We start from the raw sequence: 16,183 nt of genomic DNA on the forward strand, positions 1-16,183 counted from the left end.
TTAGCCAGAGGAAAGACATTTGTAAATCTTTGTTAAAATGTCTAACTAAACTAGTAGTTCTTGGTATAAATAGAGGTCTTAAAAACTTTGCTCTATTTTAAGCTGTTGAGTTTAGTTTAAAAATACAAAACATAAACCTTTCCATATATCAAATACAAAAAAAAAGCAGTTTTAGCCTTCATAGATTTATCTTTCACCTTCAAAATTGCAAATAAATCTTCTTTTTATCATCTCACAACAATATTGCAAATATGTTTTAAATCTTCAAAACATATTTCTCAAAATTTCGCTGGAAGCACACTTATGCCGCACACACACACACACACACACACACAGAGAGAAACACAGACGATATCGGGGAATAATAATGCTTAATGTCAGTCGATTTGCAGCTTAAGCTTTATGCATATATCGATAACGAACTGGAGAGCGGGGGCGTGGCAGTGATTTCAGCTAGACTTTTTCCGCCTTCCCCCTCCCCTCCCCCATATATATTTTCCATATTTTTTATACATTTACTTTCCTTCTTTCTTTTTTTGAACATCTCAAAGACGCTGTAAAATGCGCTCGTTTACACCTCAAGTGGCAATCATTTGCCATCGCCCCCAGTGACGTTATCGGGGGGTTTCCTTGGCCACCTAACCACCTACCATCCCGCAGCACCCCTCTTCCACCGCCTGTCGCTAATCACCAGCTGTGAGAAAGACCTGAGAAAGGGAGAATTCAGAGAAAGCGAGATAGAGAGAGAGAGAGAGACAGAGTGAGAAAGCGTTGACTGCTGCTGTTGTTGATGATGATGAAGTGCCAGCAATGTGACAGTTACAGGATGAGACAGAGACAGATATAACGGCGAGAAAGAGATGGGTAGTGATGTGTGTGTGTGTGTGTGGCACAACAATACCCATCCACCCACGCACACACACATTTGCAATAATGGTTAAACAACAACAACAATACAAACAGCAGCACAATGACAATGACAAGGCAAATAGCGAGGAAAACTTCGCAAATGTCAGCTGGCGGTTGTCTCTCATAATTCTACCCATACCCTCCCTCCCCCCTGTGACTCACACCCCCTGACTTTTCCAAGCCCCTTTGGAAAATTGAACAGTAATTACTTTAGGCTTTTCCCCAGCGGTGCTGGTGGTGGAAGAAAAAAAAAGGAAGAATCCAGCCAAGAAGATTAAAAACAGACATTAAAATGAAAACAAATCGGAGGAGTCTAGCTTTAAAGTGCCAGGCCAGACGGCTACAAAAGTTGCCAGCAGCAAATGGAAGCTGATGAGGAGCGCGGGCAGAAATGTCTAGCATCTATGCACTGAGAGAAATAAGACTGAGGTAATGGGAGATTGAAGAAGATAGTAAAACAGCTAAACAAGCTCTTTCACTATCTTTTTGAATCCTCCATTACTTCTTTCTTATTTCTCTTTCTTATTAAGCTAACCGCAAAGAGAATATAAATTAGTTCCTTAAATTGAATAAATAATAAACTTGAATGACTAGAAATAAACTGGTAAGTAAAATTGTAAGACGAAGTTAAGCTTAAAGTTAATTTAAAATAAAAAATAAGACTAACCTAATAATGAAGATAAGTTAATCTTAATTTTAAAATAAATATGACAATCTTTATAAATATATATAAAAATCTTTGCAATTATTAATACGAAATTTTGATTAGTTTTTCTTTTAATTTTAAGGCAAAGTTGTCCATTTTGTAATGAATAAAATTCAGAATTATGTCCGGCAATTATACATAATTAAAATAATATTTAAAAACTTAATATTCGTCTTAAAATATACCTTAAATATTGTATAAGTTTTAGTATAATATTTATCTTTCTATAATATTTATCTAACTAAAATTAAGCTCCACGCCAAAGGGAGAACTCTTTTTAATTATGCAATATTTAAGATATATTTAAAGAAGAATATTAATTTTTTAAAAAACGAATATTAAGTTTTTAAATATATCTTAAATATTGTATAATTAGGAGGAAATTTCCCTTTGACTTGAAGCTTAACTTAAGTTATGAAAAATACTAAAACTTAATCCTTAAACATGATTTGTTATAAAATTTGTTTATTATATAAAATATGACTATGATTATTAATAATCCCCAAGCATAACCCCTATTTTTTTGTATCTGTAGTGGTGTCTATATATATCGCTTTATATTTACAGCTACTAAACTGTAATCGGGGCCACACACCGGAAGTTGAAATGACTTGAAAATTTATTGCATTTGCTGCATAACGTCGACAACGACAACAGTGTTGCTGCTGCTGGTGCTGCTGTTGGTATTGCTGTTGCTGTTACTGCTGCTGTTGCTACTGCTGATGTTGCTGCTGCTGCTGTGCATTCAGCAGGCGAACGCTTGGCTGCCTTTGGTGTTCCCATCGCCATAGCCATAGCCATCGCATCGCCATCGTCAACGAAACGGAAGTGGCGCGGCAGTCAATTGGGAAGACAGGCCAGGACATGGCCGGAGGCACAGTCAGCTCAGCAGTGGGGGGGAAAAGTTAGGGTATACCCCTTTCAAGGGGAGAGAGGGAGCATAGCTGACTCCAGAGGCGGCGATTGCGAAATTGAATAAGCCCACAGAACCCGATTCCCCGAGCCGAAGCGAAACAGAGCAGAGCAGCCGGAACACGGAACCCACATCATCACTGAGCCAAAAAATGTTAAATAAACTTAAAAACCTATGTTATTTTTGAATAAGTTTAAGGTTATAAGATTTAGATTTAAAGATGTTAAATATACTTAGGTTTAAGTTTGTAAAATAACTACATTATTTTAAGTTTAACTTAACTTAGAAGTTTTAAGAAGTTAAAAGTACTTTAAGGTAAAAAAAATAAACTTTTATGGCCATAAACTAATCATTATTTTAATGTATTTAAGTTGTTGCTAAATATTTCACAAAAATACTTAAATCTTAAATAAAAATCACATTAATAATGCCTGAAATTCAAAACCTAAAACACAAAACTGTGCATATATTCTCATATTCTTATACTTTTGAATAATTAAACATATCATTACTATAAAAAATTAAATAAATAAAGATGAAATAATAGTTAGTCTTATTTTTATAAACACTTCTAATTTAAGTTAAGAAAAAAAGTAAAGCAAATTCCTTTCCCTAAGTGCCGATTGCCGATAGAATCCCCAAAAACCCATCCTTATTCCAGAGTCGACACAAATTTACGGCGATTTTTCCGTCACTGGCAGGACATTTTTCGCCAGGCACACACCACATTCCCCGGAATTGGCTGCTCCTGGTCCAAAAATGTCTCAAGTCGTGGCTGTCGGAGAATCCGGATCCGGGGCCACCGACTGAGTGCATCCATCCTGTGCGCCAGTTTACTGCTCATAAAAATCCATTAAATTATTCAAATTGCATAGGAAAAACTGTTTTTCCCCGAACTTTTTTTTGACGATGACGTCGACACACAAGCGGAGATTTTTCCAGCTTAGGTTTTCCACCATACAGGTTTTCCTTGTTTGATTTCAAGCCATTTCTCTATCTGCCCTACCATATATATTTTTTTCTGCTTTTTTTTTTTGAGGTATTTTTCCGCGTTGGCTGCTTAAAATAAAAGACAGCCGGCGGTTGCAGCTGAAGAGGATGGCGACTGTCGGATGAGGTTTGGGTATAGGAATAGGGATGAAGCCCAGTGAGGCATGCATCACAACAAAAAAAAACAAGAACGACACTAACAACAACAACAACAACGATGGCAGCCACAAGAAGCGGGTGACTGTCAGTGGGCGGATGCGGGATGAGGATTGCAGAAGGACTAAGCGGGGAGCACACATGCATCCACTTGACTGCCAGCTTAGGCCACACCACATCAGTTCCAGACTCAGACCCTAAACCCCGCACTTAAAGAAATATATTTAAAATGTATTTAGAAGCTATTTTAGTTACTAAGTTAAATAAATACTTAAAAATAATTGCTTGATTGACATTTTAATTTAGTTAAATTTGAATTTTTAGAACATAAAATTAACTTTTAACGTAAAAAAGTCACAAAATCAACTTACAGATCACAATCTTATTAAAAAATGTAAAATAAAAATATTAAAAAATATATTTTAAATACTTAACTCACTGACATTTCTTTTTAATCTTAAAAATATTCAAATTTGTAATTTGTAACCTTAGTTTATAGAAAATCTATTCCCCGTGTAAGGCCAAAACCCGAGTCAAACTCCGCTCTGGCTCAAAGTCAGACCGACCAAAACCAGATCCGACCAGGCCAAACCAGAATAGCAGCGCAGGTCAGGATGCCGGAGAACAGGGCAGGATGCAGACCAGAACCAAGGAGGATGGACAGGAAGAAGGAGCAGGAATACGAGGAGGAACAAGAGGAGCTAGAGCTGGAGCTGCCATCGGCTCCACACTAAAATGTAGGCGGCTTGCGGCTTCTCCACGTATGCCGGATATTTTGCGGGCGGTGCCACCATGGAAAATGGGCGGCAATTTTCCGGAAAAATCTCGCTAAGCTTAAGTCCTTAGGGAAATGAAAAACACCAAAGGTTTAAGCGTAGGTTTCACTTTTTTCTTTGGGATTTTTTCTAAGCAAGATAAACTCTTAAAAGGGGTTGGTTTTTAGCAAATCAAAGAGCTGATTTTTGTTATTTAAGTTAAAAATATTATTTATATAGTTAAAATTTTCAGATGGTTAGGAAAATTTAGATTATATAAACATAAAAGATCAACTTTCTAAAACTATAAAAATAATTTTCCAAGTCATTTTTCAAGCCTAAAGCTTCTTAATATAAAATCTAATTTAATTTCCATACTAAACCCATTTTAACTTCTACAAAATCTTAAAAATTCCCAAAATTTGCCCCACTGTATCAGGTGTAAAATGTGCTCTTAGCTGTATGTGTGTGTTTATGCAGTATGTATGTGTGTGTGTTTTTCTGGTGTATGTGCTTGGCATTCTATTCACAGTCTGGTTAGCCCAGCGGCATATCTAATTATTTGCCCACAGAGTCATCAGCAAAACGCTTCGCCCGCAATCCTCTCCTGCATCTGCTCCTGGCTCCTGGGTTCTCCTGTCTCCTCCTCCTACTGCTCCTCCTCCTAGCTCCCCCTCTTATCTCCTCTTACTAGCTCCCCCCTTTAACCTCCTCTCAGCTGCATCACTTGGGCCCTTTGTGGGGCCTCATTATGCTGGAAAATATAGAAAACGGATTTTGTAGTTTGCCATCAGAGCGGCGCTGCGGCAGCACACAGCCAAATATACACAATTTTTCCTCTTTTTTTTTTTACATAATTACATATTTGCACTGTTATTACCTGCATCAGAAAACCCTCCACCACCCTAACCCACCCCCTTAGCTGGCCCACATTTTGTTCTTTATTTATCTGTTGGAGGCGCTCTTTTGCATTACATAATTACGCGAATGTGAATATAAAAGTGCGTAATGGATGCGGGTTGGCTGGTTGGTTGGCGGCTGTAGAGATGGGGGATCGCCTGCTAAGGCTGGGGCTTTCAAGGACAGAAACCCAACCATAAGCGTAGCATATGGCGGGTGTGTGTGTGTGTGTGCCTTCATGTGCCTTCATCATCTCTGCCCATGTTGAATGTTAAATGTTGAATGCAAAGACGAAAAACCAACACGACTCTCGACTGTCTCAGGGGAGGAGTTGCAAGAAAATAAGAGGGGGGATAAAGGTTTTTTGGGTAGAGAAAAAAAAAAAAAAAAAAAACAAACATCTGTGTGCCAATGCCTTTGCTAAGATTAGCTGCCTGAAAGATACGCTGCGAAAAAACAGCTGGCTTTGGAAATGCTGATGGTAGTAAGATGTTCTACAGAGGAAAAAGCACGCGTAAGGAGTTACTTGTGGGTTAAACCTGATTTGTTGTAATTTTCTATATATAAGTATAAAATATGTGTAATATTATAATGTATATTAAATATTAATATTAATTTATATTAAATACAAATATAATTTTAAGCTAAGTAATCATATATAGAGTGGCCCACGGAAGAATTGCGTTTTAAAATCTCTATGAAAATATCAATATTTCTCCATTTTCTTTGAGCGTAAACTTAACCATTTTGTAAACCGCAAACCTTCTACTAAATATCTGACACATTGACAATGACATTCGAAATGTCAAAGTCAAAATTATTGATAGTGCAAAAAGCAAACGCTACATGGGCCACCCTAAATGCTTACATTTTGTGGATTTTATTATCAGATCTAAATTTAAAAATCAGTTTTACGTTCTTAAATTAAGCATATTTTTTGTGTGTGAAACTAAATAATTATTAAAAATATTTCACTATTTCCTGAATTCCTCTAAACTTTAAGAAAGTAAATCTAAAATAAAGTACAGAGACAAGATTATGGGACTAAATCTGTAAAAAAAATATTTAATACTTATTAATTAATACCTTAAACTTACTAAAATAGTTCATTGATTGACAGAAAATCCTTACAAAAGTTTGTTTCTGTTTAAAATTAATGCATATTTCTTAAACTTTACTCTTTTTACAGATTAAAAATCTATATAATACAATAATTGAAATATAAAAATTAATAATATATTTATAAATACGCAAGCAAGTTGTATGGCTATTAAGTAACATCTTACTTTCTTATTCCTAAAACATAACTAACTACTTGTTACTTGCTTAAAATATAAATAAAGAAAATATTACAAAGTAATGCTTATAAACAAAAAGTTGAATTTAAAGTCCAAATTAAGATCTAGATATGTAGCTAAGTTTAACTTTAAGATACTTCCCTACCTTAATCTTTCTTAAACAAAATGTACTTAATATCCATATTAAATATTCCATAAATATAAAACTAACTTAAATAGTTTCCAATATACAAAAATTACTTACAACATCAAAACCTATGTTTCTTTTTATGGAAAATTGAGAAAAACTAAGCCCTAACCCTTTGCCAAATATTCAATATTTCAACTTTAAAACACAAACCAGTTTCTGGCCAAGACCCTTATCCTTGGTTTTTCGAACGACACGGGCACACATGTGCTGCTCATATTAACCTGGCCGAAAAGCGGCTCCGGCTCCAGCTCTGGAATGCAGTGTCGATAAAAGACCAATCTAACCGCTGCCCGGAGCAACGATTCGTTTCGTTTCGTTTCGAAAAGTAGGCATCGCCATTTGAAAGCCCTGGCTAAACCGTCAATTTCAATGTAGGTTTGGGTAGCTTTTCACCTCTACCTAACCCTCCAACCTTTGGGGAATCTAAAGGAGGGGTGGCAGAGATGGTTGGAGAGGGTGTTTGTGGCATGGACGATTCACTGGTCAGGTGGGTCAGTGGTCATGTCATCGTCCTGTCGCTGTTTGGCTTGTGACACGTGGATTGCCGAGAGATTTCGTTGCGCCTTTCTCCTTGTTAGCTTTTTGCATTCCCGTTTTTGTTTTTGTTTTTGTTTTTCGGTTTTTTTCTCCTCACATCTCACATTCACTTTCTCCCCCCTTTTCCGCTCTCTCTCTCTCTTTCTCTGTTTTTCCAGTGAGGATTACATGGACTAATCTCATCATCCAGGCTTAATTATAATATTAAAAATGCTGAAGGTGCTAAGCTTTAAATTAAAAAATGAAGGCAAAAATGTGGTTACTTTTGTAAGTCAGTTTAAAGTTTTACTTTATAAAGATCATAATTCTTTTTTGTTATATTTTTTTATGCCATTTAATCAGTTTGTAGATGAATTAACCCCTTTAAACTGGGCATGGCTGGGCTTTAATGTGGATTTCAAATGGATATATAATTTGATATATATATATATATATATATATATCACTATGCTTGTCAATGGCATTATATAACTATAAATGCGGCTGGAAAATGGTCAAAAGTGTCATTCGGTATTTGCAGTTATGTTTTTGACAACCAAAAGGTAGGTGAAAGGTCGACGTGGAAATGCACTAAAATGCAGGTTTTAGTCTAACAGCTAAGTTACTTCCATAAGCCATGGTTTTATATCTTAACTTTTTGATTACTAGCTATCACTTTATCTTTTTATATAATCTATAACCTAGAACCTATAACTTATATAACTCCTTTGGCTATCAAGTCCACTGACTACTTCTCCCCTCATCACATTACGAAAAAAAAAACAGATTCCAATGCGCAATTGTCAAGTGTCTGTTGTAATTAATAGCCAGGCAGTTGCGAATGCAATAAATAATCGATACCCACTTAATACGCACTCTTCTTTATTTTTTCACATATATAAAAATACATAGACATATATATATACATATGTATTATATATACCTACACCACGTTGCCTTGACTCGATTTTAATTAATTTTTTATGAACTGCGTGTGCATGTTGGCTAGTTGTAAGTATATGCGAGTATACTCCCTCCAGCTTTTCCTTTGTTCAGGGAATTTTCCTACACCCCCTCTTCTCCTTCGCTAGCGAAAAAAAAAAAGAAGCACAAAAGCCAGCCGGAATGATGAATGACTGCCAAATGAACATGTTTGAGTGGAAAGTCGGCCGAGATGAGATGAGCCAAAAGATAGAGTCGGAAATGTACAATATAATCGAAACGATTTCTCGGGGTGGCGGTCGAAGCGAGGCGAGGCACGCAATCCTTGGAAAATGGGCAACCAAAAAAAAAAAGAGGTAGGTATTTTCCAATTTTCAGTTGCATTTTAACAGTGGCAGCCAGCAAGTTGGTAAAATGAATTGCATTGATATTTGTATGGAACAAACATTACTTGGTTTTTAATAAACGATTTTTCGCGTTGCAAACAAAGAGTATTCAGATTTTCCACGAGTATAATTTGTAGATATTTAAAAAATTGCATATTATATTTACAGTTATTTATTTAAGAAAAAAACGAAAATCCCTATTTGTCATATAAAAAAAAGAGGGAAACATTTAATGGAAAATACTTCTCATATATTGCATTGTCAAAGGCAAAGGAAAAGCGAATCTTTATTGATTTACTTGCGTAAATTAATGACTATATTTTTCTTCTTAATAACTTTATTAATAATATAATATCATTGAGGCTCCACTGTACTGTGATTATTGATGGCACATCTCGACTGACAGGACAAGGGAACAAAGGAACAAGTTTCGGGTTACCTGTAGTAGGGATTAGGCAGCTGTCTCAGTCTCATCATCAGTCTACATCGTCAACCTCGGTCCTTCAGTTCTTGCCTTAGCTTGTCTTTGTATGCGTGTGCTCGCTGCTGCTTCTGCTGCTCTATAACTGTATCTCATCTTCCAGCTGTCATTCGTTCACTCACTCACCGAGAATTGATGGCATTTGCCAAAAATACTGATGACACGCACACAAACCCCACACACACACACACACACTCTCACATACGCCTTTTCCCCCCCCCCATATTTGCGATGAAGAGAACTTTTGTTGCATACTTAGTAGGGCAGGACAATGCGCCACTGATTGAATTGCATGTAAATTAACTTGCTGATCCGATTAGGGCCGAGACGGGCCAACAACAAAAATAATATCCAATGCAGAGAGAACTATTTACACTGAGAGAAAAGTTGAAAGTTTATTTTGGTTCTTTTTTATGAGTTTTTTTCTTATTTTTTTGACTGATTTTAAGCTACGTTAATGGTGAATTATTTAATTTTATAAGTTTTTAAAGTAAATTAGCATTTTAGCAAGTTTTTTTTGATCAGATTTTTTTGAAATATCTTTTGATTTGAACTTAATTTTCATTTCTAACTTTTACTTAATCCTTAAACTAAGCTCTACCACCTTCTAAATCCCCAATTATATGCCAAACTCTGCCCTATTTCGTCTCCGTGTTAGGCTAAAAAACCGCATGAACAGCCAGCAGGTAAATGGCGAACGAACTCTCACACAGCCAGAGATACGCATGAAGAAGCTAAGTACACACACACACACATACTAAAACACCAGATAAAGCCAGTCGGCACACGGATATACACCCACACATGGCCGCATCGGGCAATTTCATTTGCCGCTCAGCTCTCACACAATTGAAATTTTTGTTGCATACTTTCAAGCAATTTGTTTGCAACTCAAGTTGCCCAAAAAAAAAAGAGCAAGGAGAAAGCGTACCAAAAAAAAAAAAAAAACAAAAGTAAAAAAAAGAAAAAACAAACAGAATGAATCCCGCTTGCCTCTTCACTAAAGCTTTGCCCACATTTTTGCCTTCACTCGTCCATTCGAAAAACTTGGACTCGATTTATTTTGATGCACTTTTTATTTTCTATATTTTCTTTTTTTCTTCTTCTTCTTTTTCATTTTCTTCTTCTTCCTATACCACCAAAGCTTGGCTGGGATTTTTCGTTTCGTGTTCTTTTTTTTTTGGTGTTTTCTCGTAGGGAGAAGGAGTAGGAGGATTGGAAAAAACTTGTGCATACTTTTCGTGGCATATTTTTATTCAGCTGCTTGTTCGTTATGAAAGCGGAGCTTGGTTCAAAGAGCTGCGACCACAATTTGGCTCTATCCACCAACTGCCATTCACCCTTCAGTGTTCTTCTCTTCTAGCCATTCTCTAGCCCAGCATCATGCCATTCTCCCTCCCCCCCTTATAAATCGACGTTGGGAATATCTCTTGACCAACACCGCCAGAACAAAAAACAAAAAAACAAAAAACAAATAGAAAAATAAAACCGAAAAAATGACGACGGCAAAAACTGTAGACGAACTTATTTATTTTCATACTTAGAGCTTTGGTTTCGGCTTTGGGTTCTTTTTTTTTGTTTTGCCCCTTTGAGGATCTGAAGAAAAATACGCGAAATGCGCAAAAGGAAAATAAGAAACGAAAAAATGCAAAAAACTGGCAGGAAAATATTTAATTAAAAACATGCCAAGAAGAAAAAGTTTTTGCCACTTTTCTCAGCTCACTTTTAATATAAATCATTAAGTGGCCAAAGGACTCAGTAAATCGAAGGGAAGTGTCATATATACTCTATTATTTATGCACATAACAATTCTGGGTTTCTGGTTGATTCATTAACATAATCGCCAATTCATAATCCAGCCAAGGACGCAGGATAATAAAGACAAGGAGGGGGGTAAGACAAGAAGACAAGAAAAAACTAAAAGAAAAGTCTCTAGAAATTTAATAAAATGTGTCGCAAACGGTTTTTTGGGGGATTCCCACACACAGTGGAAGTCGCAATCCTCACATCCAATCCATTTTCAATCTGCACACACACACACCAACAACGAGACATCCCTTTTGCAGTGTCGTTGACTATGGGTGACTTGACTTGGCCAAAAGAGGAAGAAAGAAATACCAAAACCTTCATCCACATCCACTTTCGACCCACTCAGACTCAGGAATTGACTTTAATGGCGCTTCGATGCTGTCAAACATTTGGGGCCAAAACAGAAAGTACTAGAGAGAAGACCTCTTCGAGTTGACTTTTTATTAAAAGTACTGGACAAAGTTTACTGTGTTTGGCAAATAAATTGAAAATGACATCTAATAGAAAACATATAAATATTCCAAGAGCTGTTCTTACACTATTTTCAGAGCCTTGCCAAATGATCTAGGGAAATGTTTGTTTAGAAAATGGAATAAAATTAATTTGAGCTTTGGATTTTGGATGACAATTTGTGGTGGCTTTTTTTTTGTGTTTAGTGTTTTTATATGGAAAATATTTTATAAATAAGTTATTAAGATAGAAGAAAATATGTGTGATTAAGGAAATATATAGAAAAAGATATATCAAGATAATGGTTACATGAAAATTTTTTTTTTTTTTTAAAGTTAGATCTTTTGGTATAAATGAATAAAAAGAATGCTAAATGGCAATATTTCATTTTTGATTTTAACACATTAAGTGGAGTTTCCAACCCTTAAGAGGTTTTACAGCCACTGTAAGCTAAGGTCCTTCGGCCTAAAAGCCAAAATGAATGATTTTTTGTGAATATTATTTAATAACTAATTAAAGGCAAATAATTTTGTGTATGTTTTAAACTTTTTCTTACAAAATAAAAACAAAAAAGCCATTCCAAGATCTAACTTAACACCTTTTTTTTCATGCAAAAGTTTACTTATTTTCTTTAAGCCATAAAAACTTTGAAAAAAAACAAACTAATTTTCTAACACATTCCCTTAAATATTTATTTATTTACATTTGTATTTAGCCAAACTTGCCTCTGGTTTTTTTTTCTTATTCTTAAAACCCTTAAAAATATATTTAAACAGGCCTTTAAAGTTCTTAATAAAATCTTAAAAAATATAAATAAATCATTTTGCCAACTTATTTTCTGCTTTCTACCAACTTTAAACTAAAAGGGACTCAAATAGACATTCCCAAAAACGAAGAAAACCACATCCTGAATATGTATTAATCCCGATAAACATAGCTTTTTTCAAGATTAGCTTTCCCTTAGTCCTTCCAAATCATTTCATCCACTCCAATTGCTTATTCTGGCTCCACTCAATCCTAACGCTTGCCGCCCCAAGGACACTTTACCTCTGTGCTACACCTACGGGCCTGCATCAATTATACAGATTGCATATATATATATAGAGAGATAGATAGAATATATACCATACTATATAGAAGGGAATGGAGTAGTTTGGTTGGACGCTGTTAGCCCAGGGATAGTCGCATAATCAGTGCCAAATGCTGCTGTGGACACAGATGCTGAGGACATTTGGACAACTCATGAAATTCATGAAGAAGCCCCCCCTGAAATCCCGTCTTCCCTGGCTTGGCTTACGTGTACGGTACATTTGCGGGCCAATCTGGTCACTTTTCTACTAGGAAAAACCTCAGCCTTCTCCTCCATTTTCTACACATTTTCACACTTTCACGACGCAGGCAAATACAAATATCCGGGGCAAATGAGATGGAATTGTTTTGTGTTGTCTCTCGACAACCATTTTCATGGCTTGATTTTCATTTTGTAGTTAACAAATTCATAAAACGAATTCCTTGTTCCCTTGGCTGACTGCCTGACTGCCTGGCTGACCGCACCAAACTCATTTCCAAGTCAGAAATTACAACGCAAAAATCTGAAAAATAGGCAGAAAGAGGAGAGAGAAAAAAAAGACAGTGCCACCGAACCTTTTCCCAAAAATATTATGCAGGTTTTATCCCATTCTAACCAACCACCCCCCCAACCCCGCTGGTTTAGCCAAACAAACACAACACCCACCCACACACAGTCGAAAGTAAAAAAAAAACAAGAGGAAACGCTATAGTCGAGTGCCGCGACTATAAGATACCCGTTACTGTTTTACACAATTTTAAAATATTAATTTTGCTAGTGGAAATTCACAAGGCGCCACCTATTGTCAGAGGAAGTATGTTGAGTATGCTTATAGTGACGTCACTGCCCATGTGGAGCCTTATAACCTTAATTTCTTCATAAATAGCGAAATAATGTTCCGATTTAAAAAATCTTTTGTAAATCGATAGATATTAACAGAAATAAGTTACACAAGGTCAAACGAAGGCATTCATAATAATATTATAGACTCCACAGTTTTCCGCCGTTTGTGGGCGTTAGAGTGGGCGTGGCCGGATGCAACTTCGTGGCAAGTTGCAGAGGCATCTCCTAAATACGTGTTCCTAAGCAAAATTGTGTAGCTTTTATAGTTTTCGAGATTTTTGCATTTTTGGTTTTTCGGGTTTTGTGGGCGTTAGAGTGAGCGTGGCGTGATCGGAAAAAAACAATTCGCATTGGGAGCATCATAGAAACATACATGCTTGATCCGAACTTTCTATCTTTTATAGTTACCGAGATATCAGCTTTTCTAGAAAATCCGAAAACCGTCTTTTGAGCCTTGTGGGCGTATGGGTGGGTGTGGCCGGATAGTAGTAGCACTATAAGATGCGCTGTCATCTAAAGATTATACTTTCGGAATTTCAACTTTCTATCTGCAATAGTTCCTGAGATTTCAGCAATTTTAGTTTTTGGCGATTTGTGGGCGTTAGAGTGGGCGTGGCAGGATGCTGTAATAAACTTGCGCTGTCCCGGGACCTCAAGAATCTTCATGCTTAATCTCAGCTTTGTATCTGCTATAGTTCCTGAGATCTCAGCGTTCATACGGACGGACGGACGGACGGACAGACGGACATGGCTAAATCGACTTCGCTATTGATCCTGATCAAGAATATATATACTTTATAGGGTCGCAAAAGCTTCCTTCTATCTGTTACATACTTTTCAACGAATCTAGTATACCCTTTTACTCTACGAGTAACGGGTATAAAAAGGCCAAAACAAGAAGACAAACAAAAAATGGTGACAGCGGTGATAACATACACACTGCCGAGTAAAAAACACAAACCAAAAAAGGGAATAAACCATTTTGCATTGAGGAAACAATGTCCTGGGATTTCGTCCTCCTTTTTTTTTTTTTGAGTTTTTTTTTCCCTTTGGTAGGGGTGCTCAGTTCTCGAAGGGAACACACGCTGAATGCCCTCTCATCTCGATATCCTTCTTAGCAGATCTTTTCCTGATTGGTATTGACTTGACTTGATTCAATCACCGCATTCAAATTGAATCAAATCGAGCAGAGCTACAGAATGTTATTCCCAACCAAAATCGAATTATTATTACTAGATTAAGGAAGTGATTAGAATTTTTTAAGTACTTCTAAGATAGCATTTAAAAATCATTAACCTTTCCCTGCCACACCTTTTAAACGCATTTAATAAGCGGCAACATCATTAAAATCCTTCCAATCCACATGTTCCAGTTCCCATGCCACAAAACTACAGCGCCCTGATCCATTTGGAAAGTAGAGCAAAAGTTGTTGCAACTAAAATTGCTGACCACCTTTGTGTTGCACGGGCCTGGGCCTGGGCATGGGCCTGGGCCCTCTCTGTCCATTTCCATTTCCATTTTCATTCCCATTGCCAGGGGCGTTGGCGTTGGGTTTGGGTTTGGGTTTGGGTTTTTTTTTTTTGATACTCGCAGGGTACAGGTGAAACTTGTGGCGCCATCGGCATCAGGAAAATTCTGGAAAATGCTACACCGAGTATGGCGAAAAGTTCGCTGAAAATTGTGACACAATTTTTGACGAATGTCAAAAACTGAACCGTAACAAGTGGATGCACACAGTCAGTCAGTCGAGGGGAAGAGACGAGCGCGGACTGAGGGGTTTTTAGCTGTTCAAAAGACAAACAAATGGAAATGGGGGTTAAGAGGGGCGCAGCGGTGTCTAAAATATGGGTGGATCTGATCCGAATGGTCTACAAAATAGCAGGGGCCGTTGAGGGTTGGGGGTTGGGGGTTAACTGGAGGCAAGTGCCGTAAACCCGCATCAACGCAAATGTCATTTGATGGATAAGTTTTCCAGCCTCCACCTCTCTCTCTCTCTCTCTCTCTGGCGCCCAAAAACAGGGATAACTATGTTCCATATTTAATTATTCATGAGGCAGCAGAGGCAGCAGGAGCGACAGCGGGCAGAAGTGCCAGAGCGAGACAGGCTCCACTCTGCCTTCGTCCCTTTTGATTAATGAAGCAGCTGAGACAACATCAGCAATCAAATTAATTTCAGTTACATGAGCGGATTATAAAAGAAACAACAAGAACAACGCTAACGAATGTTCCACAAGTTGATTTTAAGTTATCAACTTAGGGATACCTTTTAAAAGGTGGCCAAATCTGTTAGTTATTATATTTAAAATGTATTTTTGCATAAGGAAAATAATAAGATTACGTTTTTTGATAAAAGTTAGAGTAACTAATTAACAGAAACTAACAAAAAACCTTAAAATAAAGATCATTTTAGGTTTAAAAGATCCAAAAATAATCATTTTATGAGGTATAAATATAGCTTTAGGTATAGGGTGGCCCACGGAAGATTTGAATTTGAAAATATCAATATTTCCCAATTTTCTTCGAGCGTAAACTTAATCATTTCGTAAACCTTAAACCTTCTACTAAATATCTGTCACATTGACAATGACATTTGAAATGTCCAAGTCAAAATTATCGATTGTTCAAAAAGCAAACGCTATCTGGACCACCCTGTACTATTTAGGTCTAGTCTATAAAAGGGAAATTTTCGTTTAAATAAAATATTTAAAATAAATTTCAACATAAATATACAACACATATAACGAAATATCAATAATATTTATAGATTTTTTTATCTATTATATATTTTTATATTATTTAAAGAACCGTTTTAAGCACTCAAAAGATAATTTGATATTTTTTAGCTATTTAAATTTATATTCTTAATACTT

This window comes from Drosophila eugracilis, unplaced genomic scaffold (assembly GCF_018153835.1).
Source record: "Drosophila eugracilis isolate 14026-0451.02 unplaced genomic scaffold, ASM1815383v1 contig_1858, whole genome shotgun sequence".
NCBI classification, from domain to species: Eukaryota; Metazoa; Arthropoda; class Insecta; order Diptera; family Drosophilidae; genus Drosophila; species Drosophila eugracilis.